We start from the raw sequence: 17,130 nt of genomic DNA on the forward strand, positions 1-17,130 counted from the left end.
ATAGGGCTACTCAGGATTCTGGGGGGCACTCGCAAAAAGGATGAGGGGAAACAGCACAAGAAAGATGACAAAGAGAATTCTAAAACCTCCCATCCTAAAGCGGGCCACACGCATAAGAAGAGTAAGCCCCATGGGACCAGGACAGTCTACTGATACCTCTTGTGCCAAACCAGAGGGAGGTCATCAGAAACTCCCATTCCAGAAAACATTTGCTAAATGTTATGCTTCTGGGTCTACTGGCCATGTGAAAGGGGATCCCAGATGCAAGGGAAAACCTTCAGGGGTCCACACTGCTTCCTTAGCCTTCATCCCTGAGGGAGAAGTACGTATGGCAAGTGGAAACTTTCTTCTATTTGCTGAAGACCCCGGTGGGATCTCAGCCAGTGTTTCTTTAGTTTCCCTGGGTCTGTGGGAACAACAGAATTTAGATGTGTATAACTCTATACCAGATAACACAAAAGAATACTACAAGAACATTGTACTTGTAAATGGTCAGGAGACCCCTGCCATTAGAGACACTGGGGCCAGCATCACAGTGGTGGATGAAACCTTTTTCAAACCTGAGGATGTTGCTAAGGCACCCAAAGGCCCCACTAAGCTTGCTGGAGGCCCTCTCCAGATGGCTCCAATACTACCAGCTCTCATCCAGTGCAACAATATGACTGTAAGAATACTGTCAGTGTTCAGAGTGAGGTGCCTGGGAGAGTCCTGTTGGGGAATGACTTAAAGACTCTTGGAGTTGTAGCAAGCACCCAGAGGCCTCCCAGTAAAAGGAAGCAGGACCAAACTAAGACGGCCAGAGAGCTCACCTTGGATGACTCTCAGTGGCTTGTTACAGAAGAACCTATAACACCCAGTCCACGGGAAGGACATGCTTCTACTTCCCGGAAGAAAGAGACAAAGGGGAAACCTAAAGTCCCAGGAAATAAGGAGAATAGCACTCCTACGCGCACAATCAAGACATCCCCGAGAGGACAGGCCCAAGTCACACCTGTGACTCCTACACCAGCTGAGGCTGAGTGTGAGAACCGACCAGAGGATGGTGAGTCAGCTACTGATGATACAGAGCTGGAAGAAGACCTTCCTCCTGTTGGAGATCTGGATCCTAAAGACCATCCTGAGCTGCAGACTCTACTTGCAGAAGGTGGCCCCTGTAAGGCAGACTTCAGTAGATGTCAAAGAGAGTGTCCTACTATTGAAGGTCTTTGCCAACAGGCAGCTTCCCAGCTGGAAAGGCAAAAGCCAGGGAAGCACAGGTTATACTGAGAGGATGGCCTCCTCTACAGTGAACCTATTGAGCCTACTCCAGGGGACTACAGAAGACTTGTAGTGCCTCAAGAAGTAAGATCTCAGTTCCTACAGTTAGCCCATGAGATCCCTTTAGTTGGTCACTTAAGCTTTAAGAAGACAAAGAAAGGATTTCTCTTTATTTCTACTTGCCCAAGATGTGGTCTGATGTAGATACATTCTGTAGGAGCTGTCATACTTGTCAGATATCTGGCAAGAGTGGAGCCAAGAATGTGGCACCTTAAGTGCCTTTCCCAGTGGTAGGAGTCCCTTTTGAGGGGGCGGGGAATCGACATTGTTGGTCTCTTAGACCCTCCAACATCTTCAGGCAACCGATTTATATTGGTTGTGGTAGACCATGCTACCAGGTTTCCTGAAGCCATACCTATGAGGACTGTCACAGCTCAGGCCATGGCTAAGGCCCTACTTGGTCTTTTTACCAGAGTAGATTTTCCTAAGGAGGTGATCTCTGACAGGGGGACCAATTTTATATCCCACTACATGCAAGCCATGTGGAAAAACTATGGAGTAACCTACCATTTCTCAACAGCCTACCATCCCCAGACCAATGGATTGGTCGAGTGGTTTAACAGAACTATGTAGAGCATGGTAGGTGCTTTAGAAGAACCCCTTAGAAGAAAGTGGGACCTTCTACTGCCATGCCTTCTCTTTGTTTATAGAGAAGTCCCTCAGGAAAGGGTTGGCTTCAGCCCCTTTGAGCTTCTCTATGGTCATCCGGTTAGAGGACCATTGGCCCTAATCAAGGAGGGGTTGAGAGTGCTCCTTCCCACAAGCCAGTGAGAGTCACTGACTATGTGTTAGGTCTCTGAAAGAGAATGACACACATGATGACAGAAGCTTCTGATAACTTGAAAGCAGGTCAGGCTCTGGTGAAGCATTGGCACAACCAGAAGGCCAAGATGGTTGAGTTTACTCAAGACCAGCTAATTCTTGTTATGGTTCCTACAAGGCAGCGGGCCTTACAGGACAAATGGATTGGACCCTTCAAGGTTGTGGGAAAAATTGTAGAGGTCAATTACTTGGTGGACTTAGGCAATCCTAAGGAGGCCCCCAGGGTCTTTCACACCACCCGCCTAAAGGCTTATGTCTCTAGACCAGAATTGGGAGCTTTGATCTTAGCATCTGTTCAAGAGGAGGAAGAGAGTGAACCCCTCCCTGATCTCCTCAGGAGACAACCTTTAGATGAGAAGATAGAAGGAGTCAATCTCTCTTCTGATCTGACACTGGAACAGCAGGTACAGTGCACATCTCTGTTAAATCAGTTTGCCTCCCTGTTTTCACCGACACCAGGCTTGACCCCTTGGGGACAGCATGAGATTCTCACTGGTGACTGTTTACCTGTAAAAAGCAGAGGTTACAGGATGTCAGACCATGTAAGACGCCACATAAAGGAAGAGGTCAAGAAGATGCTTGTTCTTGGGAACATAGAACCCTCTACCAGTCCATAGGCTAGTCCAGTTGTACTGGTACCAAAGGCAGGATCCAAAGAGTTGAGATTATGTGTGGACTATAGATCTCTTAATGCAGTCACCACGACTGATGCACATCCTTTAACTAGCACAGATGAGCTGGTGGCCAAACTTTGTTCAGCTTAGTATCTCACTACATTTGACCTAACCTCAGGCTATTGGCAAATAGCTCTGACACACCATTCCAATGAGAAAACTGCATTTTCAACCCCAGGAGGACTCTACCAGTTTAAGGTGATGCCCTTTGGACTAAAGAATGCACCTGCTACATTCCAAAGGATGGTCAATCATGTTCTGAATCAGATGGAGGACTTCTGCATGGCATACCTGGATGACATTGCAGTGTTCAGCCCTACTTGGAAAGAATATATTGATCACCTAGGATATGTGTTGCAGGCTCTTGAGCAGGCCAATCTGAGCATAAAGGCAAGTAAATGTCAAATTGGTCAGAGTAAAGTAGTCTACCTTGGACATGAGGTAGGAGGAGGTGAAATAAGGCCATTTCCTAGCAAGGTACAAGCCGTACAAGACTGGGCCACCCCTACTACTCAAACCCAAGTGAGAGCCTTTTTAGGTGTCACAGGTTACTATAGGAACTTTCTTAGAGAGCTATGGGACCATAGCTTCTCCCTTGACTGTGATTTCCTCACCTAAATTCCCCAAGAAAGTCAGGTGGAATGAGGAATGCACCAAGGTCAAGCTCCAGTCTTGAGAGCTCCTGACTACAACCAATCCTTTATTGTTCAAACCGATGCTTCCAATACTGGTATAGGTGCAGTTCTGAGTCAATTGGATGAGAAAGGCAGGGAACACCCAATCTGCTTTATCAGTAGGAAACTGAAGGGCCCTGAATGAAGGTGGGCAACCATAGAATGTGAGTGTTTTGCCATTGTGTGGTCATTGAAGAAGTTTAGACCATACTTGTATGGATCTACTTTTGTAATCCAAACAGACCACCAACCCTTGAAGAGGGAGAATCCTAAATTGTTAAGATGGTCAATCAGCCTACAGGGGTTTGATTTTACCATTGAATACAGGTCAGGGTGTAATCACCAACATGCTGATGGTCTCTCCAGAAAGTATGACCGACTAGAGTAAGGCGATTCATCCAGGGTTGGATTAAACCTCCTGTCCCTTAGTCTGGAGGTGACGAGTGTTAGGGAGAATTCTCCGAAATGTGCCAATTCCCTCGACCTTAGAGACCCCCAGCAACTTTGCTGGATTTTGAGGACTTGAAACACACTGAAAGTGAAGTTTGCCGTTTGCATATTTTTGACCATCCCAGTGTAGTGCAGGAGTCCCCCGACGTCCTCCCTCTTGCCCCCACGACTGAGGCCAGGAACAGTAAGATCTGCAGAGCTTCACAGGAACAGGAGTCATCTGCTGCATCTTTTCTTCATTTTAAAGGTACTGTACAAAGTCTAAGAGAACGTACCTCTTGCTGTAGAGTTGCTTGCATCTTCTACTACTGACAAGTCTAAGAGCTTCTGGCCCCACATTGATTCATCTTTTTCTTCAAAAACTTCTGAAACTTTGTGCAAAGACTGTTCTACTTATCTTCAAAGAAGTGCTTCAGCCCATCTAGACTCTTGCCTATTGACTTTGGCTTAGCCTGTTTTAACTGAATGACTCTTTTTGGGGGATCTGGAAGTATTTGCCTGCTTAAGAAATATTTGTGGTAACTTGTTTGCTCTAATAATCTTTTCCTTTTTACTTGCTCTTCAACTAATTCTGAATACCAACAGTAATACATTAATGTCAACAGCACCCTAGCAATTGAAGTCACCTGTGGGTGTAGGTCTCTGCTGTATGCCAGCCCAAATGGGTAGCTACTGATCATGAACTAAGAGATTGTGTGATTTTGAAGTATATTTGTGTGATGTTTTACAGTGCTCCCTTCAGAAGAAGGCTTACATTAACTGACTGGTAAATAAATGAATCATTGTTTTATCAAGAAACCCTCTGTGTAAGTGTTTGCTTGGATACTTGTCACTGTGAACCTTTGTGTAACTCCCGTACAGCTCACATTGCCCCTCTTGAGATAAGCCTGGCTTCTCGTCCACACTACCAACCTGTGTAGTACAGACTTATAGGTTGGGGTACTACTGCCAGGAGGTCAGGGTTGTTGTAATGCACCCTATGGGTACTGCATACAATTTTGCCTAACACCTGCTTTACCGGTGCTACAGTACTCTGTTCCGGCCCTCTTTCCTGTCCATGCTATCAAAGGTGCAGACTGTGTAAAGTAGGACGGGTATGTGTGGTGAAGTCATGTCGGGCTAAGATGTTTCTGCACATGGCCAGCTCCACTCTCCTCCCTCGTCTCATTGTGAAAGCAGCAATGACGTTGAGCTGGGGTAGGCAGGGAAAGCACAAGGGAGCCAGGCGTAGAGACCCTGTTCTCCTACTTCAGTGATTTCCCCCCTATAGCCCAATGACAAAGACACAGAGTTTGGGAATGTGGGCAGGGACTGGAGATAATAATGCCGGGATACAGTCCCCAGTGTCCCTGCTCCCTGCCTGCTACACTCGTTTACAGAGGCGTAGCCAGCATTGTCTAAGCAGTGGGACTTGAAGGTTATGTAGATGGGCCCACCGCAGCAGCAATGACATCTGTAAATACCCACAGAGCACTGCTGAGTGGGCATTAGAGGATTCTGTGTGGGCCTTGCCTGCTCAGGCCCTACCCTGTCTACGCCTCTGCGTCATTTCAGGCCTCCCTACCCTCCAAGGCTGGGGCACTGGACAGCACCAGTGTAGCATGGTGACCATAATCATCTCATGCAGCCAGCCCCCAAATAATGCTGGTGTGCACGAAATTAATTCTACACCCTTGAGCCAGGGAAGGAGCCAGGATTTTCAAAAAGGACCTGCCTCATTCAAGATTGGGACTTGGGGATGGTGGGGGAAAAGACGCAGGGGAGATACATTGGGTTGGAGAACAGGTTAAGACATTTATTTGGCAGCAGTTGCCCCAAGTCAAATTTAGCTCCAGGCGAGCCCTGCGTTAAGAAAACAAGGCTCTTCTAAGGTATCTCAGTCACAGTCTGTCTCTCAGTCACGTTCTCCAATTTGTAATCACAGTATCAGAGTTTCAGTCAGAAAGAAAATCAGTCTCAGTCTCTTGATCAGTCTCAGTCACAGGGCCTCATTCCGAGGCTGGCGCAAAGGGATTACGGGCACCGGTAAGGACACCGGTGCCGGTAATCCCTTTGCGCCCTATTCCGAGGTCCCTTTGCGGGTCCCGCTAAGGCTGCCTGGTTTTTCCAGGCGGCCTTAGAGGGAGCCGCAAAGGGTCCAGGGAGAAAATAACAGTACCGCAAATTGCAGTACCGTTATTTGCACCTTCCCCATTCCCATTGAGCCCTTTTGGGGCTGAAATGGGAATGGGGAATGCTATTTTCAATGGGGACTTACCGGTCCTGCAAAGGTCTGACTAGACCGGTAAATCCCCATTGAATGAGGGCGGACTCGATACTGTTATTGGAGGCAGCCATGGCGCTGTTAGCGCCATGACTACCTCCAATCTCGGAATGAGGCCATAGTCTCTCAGACAGACTATCTCAGGCTCGGTCTCTAAGTCACAGAGACAGTTTTGCAGTCTTGGGGCCTCATTACGACCCAGGCGGTAAGTTACCGCCTGGGCCGTGACTTTACCGCCATGGCGTAAACTACGTTTACGCCATGGCGGTAAGGGGATTTACCGCCCCATTCCGACCTTGGCGGGGCGGTAAATCCCCATGTCCCATTTACCCTTCCCCATTCCCATTTTTGCCCCATAGGGCATAATGGGAGTGGGGAAGGCGTTAATTACGCCACCGTAAATTACGGTGGCGTAATTAACTCCATGGTCCCTTAGCGCCATGGATTTTAACACCTGCTAAAAGCAGGTGTTAAAAGCGCCATGGCGCTAAGGGACCTCGGAATTGGCGGAAAGGGGTCGGCGCAGCTAACGCTGCCGCAAACCCCTTTCCGCCAGGGTCGTAATGAGGCCCTTGGTAACAATATCACAGTCTCAGTCTCAGGCTCTCAGCCTCAGCCGCTCATTCTATCAGTATCAGTCTCTCAGTCTCTTAATCGTGACACAGTGTCACAGGCTCTCAGTCCCATTCACAATCCCTCCCTCTGTCACAGAGTCTCAGTTCTAATCCCTGACACAGCTTCTATGTCTAAATCTCACAGTGCAGTCTCTCAATGTATGTCATTGTTTCTTTATCACAGTCTTCCTGTCACAGTCTCTCAGTCACAGTTTCCATCACATTCTCTCAGTCACAGTCTGGCACCATTATTATCTTAGTCACAGTCAGTTTCTCATTTGCATTTGCTTAGCCTCACAATGTCCCAGTATCAGTCACAGTCTCCCAGTTTTGGCCACAGTCTTTGAGGTCCAGTTACAGTTTCTCTGACGTAGCCAATGTCTATCTCAGCTTTAGTGTCTCGGTCACAAACTCAGCGTTAGTCTCTCAGTTTCAATCTCAATCAGACTTGCAGTGTCAGTGTCAGGTTCTGACTCTCCCAGCCTCGGTATCCTATTCTCTGTCACTCAGTCTCAGTCCCTCAGTCATTATAACAGTCTCCAAGTCACACTCTCTCAGCCACAGTAAGTCACTAAGTCACAGTTTGTCTCTCAATCACAATTCCTTATCAGTCCCAGTCACACTCTCTCAGTATCAGTAGGAACATCTCAGTCACAGTTTCCGATTTTCAGGCTCACTCACCAAGACAATTTGTTTCAGTCTCTCGTTCAGTTACAGTCACAGCCTCTCAGGCACACTTTCTCAAGCTCAGTCTCACAGTCCGAGGCAGTTTTGTAGTCTCAGTCACAGTATCACAGCCTTAGATACTCAGTTACAGGTACTCAGTCTATCAGTATCAGTCTCAGTCACCGCATCTCAGTGTCTTTGACACAGTCTCTCATTCACAGTCCCATTCACTAACCCTCACTCTGTCAGAGGCTCTCAGTCCCAATCCCGGATACAGTGTCTCAATCCAAGCCCAGTCTCCCAGTTTCTAATTCAGAGTCTCTCAGTCACTGTCACTCTCAGAATATTAGTGGCAAACTCTCTCTCTCAGCCACAGTTTCACAGTCACAGCTTCCGAGACTCCATCAATGTCCATGTCTCTCAGTGTTAGTTTCTTAGTCACAAACTTAGTCTTAGTGCCTCAGTTTCAATCCCGGTCAATCCCTCAGTTTGTCACAGTGTCTCATCCTCCCAGTCTCAGTCTCTCAGTCATGGTCTCTTTGTCAAAAACCTGCAGTCTTGATCTCCTTCACGGACTCACGGCTATAGTTTCCCCATCAGAGTCGCTGCCATGGGTCGGGAGAGGCTAGCACTTACTAGCGATGGAATAAGGCGCATGTAACCTCATCCACATCCTTTGGGAATGTGGAATCAGTCGGTCTATGTGGAATTAAATGATAAAGACAATGGGAAAATATTCTTGGTAAATCATCAAACTTATCGAGAGGACTGCAACTCTACTTTCGGATGCAACGAATAGGGGTCTGACACACAATACACCGATTCTAAGGTTGTGCAAGGGAATCGCCCCACTGAAAACTGTAGACTGGATAGTGGAAATGGACCGCTTGTGATGTTCACAAGAGGAAAGACAAATGCAATGTACACACATAGGAGAGCTTCGCTCTGTGGCCAGAGGACGCTAAATGAGTTGATTCTGATGATTGGTGAGTTCAGAAGTATACTAGGCTTAGATAGGTTGTCATGTGGCCACCATCTTGTGTTGTCCTTATAATATGCAGGTGATGTTAGTCTACCCCTTATATCTGGTTGCTGTCTTCGCATGTTATGTGATTATATCTGATACTCATTGTAGGGGACTACTTTGTTCATGGGTAAACATGGTATACCTTTGTCATCCTACAATTGAACTGTTTGGGTTACACTCTGAAAATATCTAGATTTTATAAAAAGAATCATTCTCACAGTCCCTAAGTCACAGTCTCTGATTCAGTCTCTTTCTCACACGCAGTCTCTCAGTCACAGTCCTATTCCCTCATTCACAGACAGTCTCTCATTCATAATCAGTCTCTCAATCACAGCCTCTCAGACACAGCTTGTCAATCACAGTAACGGTTGCATTTTCTACATCACAGTGCATTTATCAGTAGCAATCTCTTGGTCATAGCCATTCTCAAAGTCACAGCTTCTCATTCACAGTAACAGTCACATTCTCTACATCAAACTCTCAGTCAAAGTGAATTTCTCAATAGCAGTCTCTCGGACATAGTATCTCGGCCAGAGTTTCTTAATGACAGTCTCCCAGTGACAGCCCGTCATTCACAACCTCTTAGTCTTAGTCACAGAGCCACAGTCACAGTCTTTCAGCTAATGTCTCAGTCTCTCAGACACAGTCTCTCTGTGTCTCAGTAACAGACTCCCAGTCTTGGTTACAATCTCTCAGCCTCACTTTCTCTGTCATAGTAAGAATGTCTCAGTCACAGTGTCACAACAACTGTCCCTCAGTCTCAGTCACAAACTGAAAGTCACAGTCCAGCAGTCACAGTATCACAGTCCCAATCCTAGTCAATGTATCTATCTCAATCATAGTCACTCTCTCTATCTCTCTCTCTCTCTCTCCTGCCCCCTCTGTATAGCTTCATATCTAATTGTGTATTTCCCTTCCACATGTCCTTCTCTTTCTCTATCTCTATCTCTATTACTATGACTCTCTCTCTCCCTCTCTCTGTTATGCTTGTTTAAATGATCTCTCTTTCTCCCTGTTTCCCTCTCCCCACTTGGGAGTGTGATGCTGGCCGTGGTGGAGCTGCAGCTGCAAGAGAAGGTGGAGAATGATTTAAAGGCTTCATGGAGAGCGTGTAAGGCGGCTGGTTGCTGCCACTAGGACATGTGATATCATCTATTCGAATTATGCTCTTTTATGATGAAAACAACAGCACCTAAGCCTGTGTAAGGAAAGATCTGCATGTGGTATTTCCACATTTCATAAATGGGGGCCTTGCTTGGTTGAAGCTTTGAGGTGTGCATGTGATTTAAAGTGTGTTTTTAAGGTAGACACGTGCAGGAAAGCAAGGAATACAACCGCTGCTGGAGGTACAGGACACACCCAAATGCTGCTCATATGTTTCCTTAGCACAAATTGGCATATGATCTTGTGCTCCACAAACCCATTCCTGGCATAATCTGAATCAGTGATTATGACCAGTTCTTTGAGTTGGTGTTGCATGGCAGTGAGGATGGCTTGATGTACCGTCATCAACTCGGCCACCTTACTACTTCGGGGACCTATTTTGTATCCAGCAGAGGGTTATGGGGCCTCATTCACCCAGGCATTCCCAATGCCAACCACTGGATATTCTTTCCTGTGGTTGTCAACATGGTAGGAGCACCCATCCACATAAACTGTGGGCATGCCCTGGCACGTGTCTTCCTCATAGACTTTGTGAGGGGAAGTAAGGTACGCCTCCAGATTGTCCTTAGTCCTTAGAATTTCATCCTCAAGACACTTTGAGCATAGTCATGCAGGTTAGCCAATCCTTGTCCTAGAGGACTCTTCTTGTTTTAGCCAGATCTGATCTCCACAGGAAAGCCTTGCATGGACAGAATCCAGGAAGTAATTCTGGAATTACTCACATTCCCTGTTTGGATTTGGTTACTTTGCAGATATTGCAACGTTGGTGAGGAGTCTCCATGATGATGTGCTCCCCTGGATGAATGGGCAGTAATTCTTCAATGCCCACACCTTTGCCAGGAGTGCCTTTTTGCAATCATTGAATTTTACCTCCACAGAGGACAAAGGGCCTCATTACACGGAAGGTGGTAGCCATGGCGCTATTTGCGCCATGGCTACCCCCTTACCACCGTCGGAGGCCGGGTTCCCGGAATAGGGACTTACTGGCCTACTGGGACCGGTAAGTCCCCATTCCGGGAACCATTCCCCATTCCCATTTGAGCCCCCATAAGGCTCAATGGGAATGGGGAAGGAGCAAAAAACAGTACCGCAATTTGCGGTACCGTTATTTGCACTGAAGTCCCTCAGCGGGTCCTGTCCTTAACGTGTGGTCTGACCACACGTTAAGGACGGGACCCACTGAGGGACCTCGTAGTAGGGCGGTGGGGATTACCAGCACCGGTGCCCTTACCGGTGCCGGTAATCCCCTACCGCCTTCTGTGTAATGAGGCCCAAAGTCTTGTTCACGTACGAGATTACTTTGTTGACCTTGTTGTGCTTTTGGTATAATACTGCCATTAAGCAAGTATCTGAGAACTCAGTCTCCAAGAAGGATTCCTTGCTCTTTTTGGGGTAAGCCAAACAAGGAGCTTGGGAAAGGCTTCTCTTTAGTTGTCTTACTGCCTCGGATTGTTCTGGGGCCCACTTCCACTTGACCCTGGCCTTCAATAAATGGACCAAGGGTCGTGTGACATCTGCGTTGTCTTCATTGAACTTTCTACTATAATTAGTGAGTCCTATAAAGCTTCTTAGTACTCTCTAAGTAGTAGGGTCTTTCAATTTCAATAATACTTCCACCCTTTTCAACTGGGTCAGAACATAGCCTATTCCAGCTATGTGTTCCTCCACAGTTGAGCTCTTGATTAAGACATCAACTACATAGCCTAGGTTTACCATTTTCGGGCATGGCCTTATGTAGGAAGATATTACATTTGTTTCCAGAGTTTATGTATCCAAAGGGGGTTCGGGTCCACGTCTATTGCTACCCCTCGAAGGTAAAGGCAACCTTGTACTGGTCTTCCATACTCCCGGGTACGGTCCAATAACCGTTGGTCAGGTCAATGGCGGTATATACCTTTGACCCTAGGATCTGGGCCAGTCCCTACTCGATGTAGGGAAGGGGCCATTTTGACATGGGGACCTGTTTATTTAACTCCCTAAGGTGTGCGCAAAGTCTCCATGGGCCAAAGGGTTTCAGTATCCCTAGTTCCCTAGCTGCTCTCTCTGTTGTTTCAAAGTGTTCAGATCTTAGCGCGCCTGATCAAATTCACCCTGAGAATGAACATCCCTAATGACTAACTGGCTATTTTCAGCTATCAGTTGTTTAATCTGTGCTTGAAATGTGAAAATATCCTCTTAGCAGGCTCCATTGTGAACAACCTGCTCACTTAATTTGAGTTGACCTGCGCTCAGGATTTCAACACATTCTTGGTACTCCATTTTCAGTATAGAAAATTGAGCCTCTCGCTCTAAATTCGCTTACTGTTGTGTCAATAACTCATCTTTTAGCTGCTGAACAATATTTTCTAATTTTAACTCTGAATTGTGGCTCTGTGCCCTTTTTTCTCTTAATTGTTTCAACTCTCTGTGTGTTTGATCCAAAAGCTCAGACTGGTTTTGCACAGAGGCTATACAATACTGGTATCTTTCTTCCATAATCATCATATGGAAGTACATATATGTTGCGAGCTGAGCCATTTTAATTTGCTCATCTCTGCTGGTCAGTGTCATGTAAAAGTTGGTCAAGGTCTGATTTAACAGCCCATTATCCTGCCACATATCAACATTTGCAGAGGTAACTTGCTGCATCATTCTAGCTTGCCACATGTCATGTTCTTGTTCTACCCATTTACCTTTAATACACACTTTGGATAGGAGGTGCCTCCTGCCCATATATCAATCATTCCACAGTGCTCATTCTGATATGTGTTCTGCACCTGATATACTCTCTATGTAAGGGTTACAATCTCAACCCCGTTCTTGCTTAATTTGCACTCACACTGAGAATCCAAAATCAACACTGTATCTGTAGACCGCCCTGGAACCCAGGGTACAGGTCTGAATGGTACCTTCACAATGCAGCACAACCTTCCATCCACTGCAATGCAATTACACCCAAATGAATTGTCTGCTTGTACTGTACTTTCTCTCTCCCAGTGTCTTCCCGCTCTGCTGCCTGGGAGGGCCTCGGTCTTCTGTGCTCACCAGCCCACCCTCCTCATTGGGACTGTGCTTCCTGACTGCTTTGGGCCCCCTCTGCAGATCCAGATCGGCCCACCGGTGCAGGCTTGAGTGTCTCCTCCTGCAGAATCTTCCAGCTCTGCTGCTGGTGTGGACTCTGGTTGTCTGTTCCAGCCAGCCTGCCCTCTTCATCGGGCCTGGGCTTCCAGCGTTTCACTGCGGGACTGGTCTCCACTCTGTACGTCTCTGCAGTGGGAGTCTTCCTGTTCTGCTGTGTGTGTAGACTCCGTCTGACTGTCCCAGCCAGCCTGCCCTCCTCATTGTGCCTGGCCTCCAGTGTTCTGTTGCGGGTGCCATTAGGGCCCGCTCCCTGACCCAGTCGATCCGGTCTGGCGCCCACAGCCCGCCTACTCTCCATTGCTGACCCACATCTCTGGTTCACGGATCAGCCCTCCTGAGTGGCCTTGATGTTCCTCAGCCCCCAGAGTCTGCTGGAGTAACGGCCCTCCCTCCTCCTCGGCTGGGGGATGCCTGCGAGTGTCGGCGGTCGCTGTTCCATCTTGCTCCCCATGCCGCCTGGTCTCTGCGGCTGAGCCCCTGCCCTCCTCTGTTCCTTGCTGACTGGGGCTTCCAGCCTGCCACAGCGGGGATCCCTGTCCCCTGAGTCATCCTGGGGTTGCCTGCCCTTCGCTGTTCCTGCGTTCTGCTGCGGGTCTACTGCGGGTCTGGACCCCGCTCTAGTGTGCTGGCTCTCTGCAGAGGGAGGATTTGCTTCTCCCTTCCTTCCTTGTCCGGGCCCTGCAGCTGAACCGCCACCTTCTCGAGGCCTCAGTATCCACTGCATATTCTGCCCGCCCACTACCACGGACCAAGACTTTGTCTTTTTGCGATAGGAAGGATCGCTACCTCCTCCCTCTTCCTGCCTGGCCTCTGCAGCTGCTTCGCCGACTACCTGTACCCCGGAGGGCTCCACTTCATCTGAGCCCAGCTAGGCCCCCTAGTTTCCTCCACTTGTCCCCCCTGCACTTCCTCCATCCTGCCTGGCCTTTACAACTCCTCCGCCGACTACCTGTAGCCCTAAGTGCTCCACTTCATCCGAGCCCAGCTTGGCAACCTGGTCTCCTCCCTTGTCCCTCCTGCACTTTGCCTGACCTCCTTATTATCATGAGCCAGGATACCCATTCCACTTTGGGCCCCCATCCGCTGTACCCAGCACTGCCCCCCCCTGTGCTGCCTCTGTACTATGGCCTTCTGTGTCCGCTAGCCAGGACACCCTTCCACTTCGGGCACTCCGTCGATTGTACTCAGCCCTGCCCCCTGTGCTGCCTCTGCACTCGTACTCTGTGTCCACTAGCTCGTCTCGGATATCTGCCTCTAGGATCCCGTTTCCCATCTACCTCCAGGCCCCCTCCACAGCCAGCTAACAGTCCACTAATTCACTGTCCCCCTTCCCCCACTGATCATCTAGCCCCCTCTGTTAATTCCAGTCCTCCTCTTCATCAGTATCTCTGGTCCCCCCCTTAGGCTGTACCCAGCCCTGCCCCCTGAGCGGCTTCTGCTCACTGGTCTTCTGTGTCCACTAGAACCCCTCGGACGGAGGCATCCACCGGCAAACCCACCTCCAGGAACCCTGGACCCTGCAACCTCCAGGTCTCCTCTTCAGTCTGCCATCAGTCTACAAAATAACTGTCCCCCTCTCCTCGTCTGATCCTCTGTTCCCCTCTGTTCCTCCCAGACCCTCTCATCAACAGGATCTCCAGTCCACTGTGTCTCCACCCGCCCTCCTCCTCAGGCCGGGACTTCCATTGACCCTCCCCATCTGGATCCCTGATCCCTGTTACTAGCAGGCCTTTTCTTCAGCTGGCCGCCGGTCTTCTAGACTCTCCCTCCCCCCTCTTCCACAGGCCGAGGTCCATCATCAAGCTCCTCCATCCAGATCCCGTACTCGGCCTCCCCTACCACTTTACTCTATCTCCTCTCCTCTCTTTTTCCCTCTGTTATGCGCTCTGCCATTTCCCTTTCGCTCCGCCCTCACCAACCCTCCCCTCACCTCCTTCCCTCACCCCGCCTTCCCCTTCCTCTACTACTCACCCTCTCCTTCCTCCTCATGTCCATTCCCTTCCCTAATCCCCTCCTCCACCCTACCCATTCTTCACATACCCTCTCTCTCCGCCCTAATCTTCTCTACCCCCACTCTGTCCAACCCTCCAGCCTCATGAACAATCCTCTCTGGAACGCCAGATCCCTCTGCAATAAGACCGCAGCTGTTTTAGACATGTTCTTTCGTCTCAACCTTCATTTCCTATGTCTAACTGAAACCTGGATCACTCCTCACAACACTACTGTCCCTGCTTCCCTCTCTACCTCTTCCTCCTTCTTTTCTCATATCTCGTGCCCTTCTGGCCGTGGCAGAGGAATTGGCCTCCTCTTCCATCCTAAATATCTTCCCTCTTCCTCCCCTCCATCTCTTCCTTCTTTCCCGTCCTTCGGATTTCTTTACAAATCCTTTTCCTCTCCCCACCCCATCTCCTTTATAATCATGTATCGTCCCCCTGGCCCTCTTTCTTCCTTCTATGATGAGATTGATAATCTCCTTTCTCTCATCTCTCCCATCTCCTTCTCCTCTTACTGTACTTGGCGATTTTAATCTTCACCTCCCTTCTCCCCCTCACTCCTCTCCCCTTTCAGCCATCCTTGACTCCTACCTCCTTTCCCCTCTTCCTTCCTCTCCTACTCACTCCTCTGGCTCCACTCTTGACCTTATCTTCAACTCTTCCTACCCCTCTTCCACTGTCTCCACACTTCCAATCTATCTCTCCGACCATGCTTTACTCTCCTTCTCTCTTACTCCCCTTCCCAACCCTTCTTCTCCCAAGCCTTCCATCTTTTCATGACACGACCTTCGCAACTTGGATCCCTCCCTTTTTCTCGACACTTGCTCTTCTTCTCTCCCCTCTCGCCATGATTTCTCCTCACTATCAGCCAATGAATCACTTTCTACTCTCTCCTCTTCTATCTCCTCCTCTCTTGATCTACTTCACCCCCTTTCCTTCTTCCAACCAACCCGGAAGCCCTCTCAACCTTGGCTCTCTCCTCAACTTCTCTCCATGCAGCGTCTTCTCTGACGTCTTGAGAGACTCTGGCTCAAATCCCCTTCACTTTCCAACCAAACCTCATATTTCTCTTACCATTCTCTTTATGACTCTTGCCTCTCCTCTGCAAAACGCTCCTACTACTCAAACCTTCTCCAGTCCCAAGCCTCCCACCCTCGCTGCATCTTCCAAACTCTCTCTCGTCTTCTCTCTCCTCCCACCCCTGATCCCTCAACCTCTTCCACCCTTTCTCCCTCTGAATTTGCAAACTTCTTCTCTTCCAAGATCCTTACCCCTCGGCAAAAAATGAATTGCTCCTCTCACTCCCCTCTCCCCCTTCTCCCTCCTCCCCCTCTATCTGCATGACTGACCTCTTCCCTGTCTCCCCTTCTGACGTTTCCATCCCCCTCTCCAAAGCCCACCCCTCTTCTGCTCCTACTGACCCTTTCCCTTCCCTCCTTATACCTAAGATCTACCCTCTTCTTATTCCCTACTTAACTTCATTCTTCAACACCTGCCTTTCCTCTGCTATCTTCCCCTCTGCTTTTAAACATGCCACTATCATTTCTATTCTGAAGAAACCCTCTGCTGACCCCCTGCTCACCTCCAACTACCATCCTATCTCACTTCTCCCATTCCTCTCTAAACTTCTCGAGCGCCTCGCCTACTCACAACTCTCATATTTATGGGGATATGTATGATGTAGGCTGAGGGAGGGGAATAGATGCATCATTCCAAATTGACAAGGATTCCTGCATGCATCTTTTATTCTGAAAGATCTCTTACTGTAATAACTCCCTTGGTCTTTCAAATAACCCCATGATGATATTACATGGCCTGTGGTAACAGCCATGTAGTTATGGTTAAATTGCTAAACCCACAGAAAGAGCACTTTTTGGGCAGCTTATAACTTCGCTCCCCCTGCACGAATCCTCAGCAAACGTTGAAATAGAAGTATATGGCACACTCTGAATTCATTTGCAAAGTATGGTAAGGTTTGGTCAAGGGGGGGCAAAGTTATAGGGGGTCCCAAAATGTCTTTTTTTCTCATAGACATAATGGGAAAAAACATTTGTCACGCCTACAGCCCAAACCGCTGGACAGATTTTCACCAAGTTTGCGGCAGGAGCGGCGCCTTGGTCCCGAAAGTGTGCTTTTGTTAATTTGGTGTAAATCCGTCCAGTAGTATTTTTTTAAATGACCAAAACGTAAGGCAAAAAAATGAGTGCTATCTATGTCCGCTCCGTGGACACACTTCCCTGTTCGGTCCGCGGACAGGTCTCCGATTGGCTAAGAGGGCAACGTGGTGTCCGTGGACATCAGATGTGCCCATTGATTGGATTGTGAAAAGTGTGAAGTGCGTCAGA

The sequence above is a fragment of the Ambystoma mexicanum genome, chromosome 9, assembly GCF_040938575.1.
Source record: "Ambystoma mexicanum isolate Mex_15411 chromosome 9, UKY_AmexF1_1, whole genome shotgun sequence".
NCBI classification, from domain to species: Eukaryota; Metazoa; Chordata; class Amphibia; order Caudata; family Ambystomatidae; genus Ambystoma; species Ambystoma mexicanum.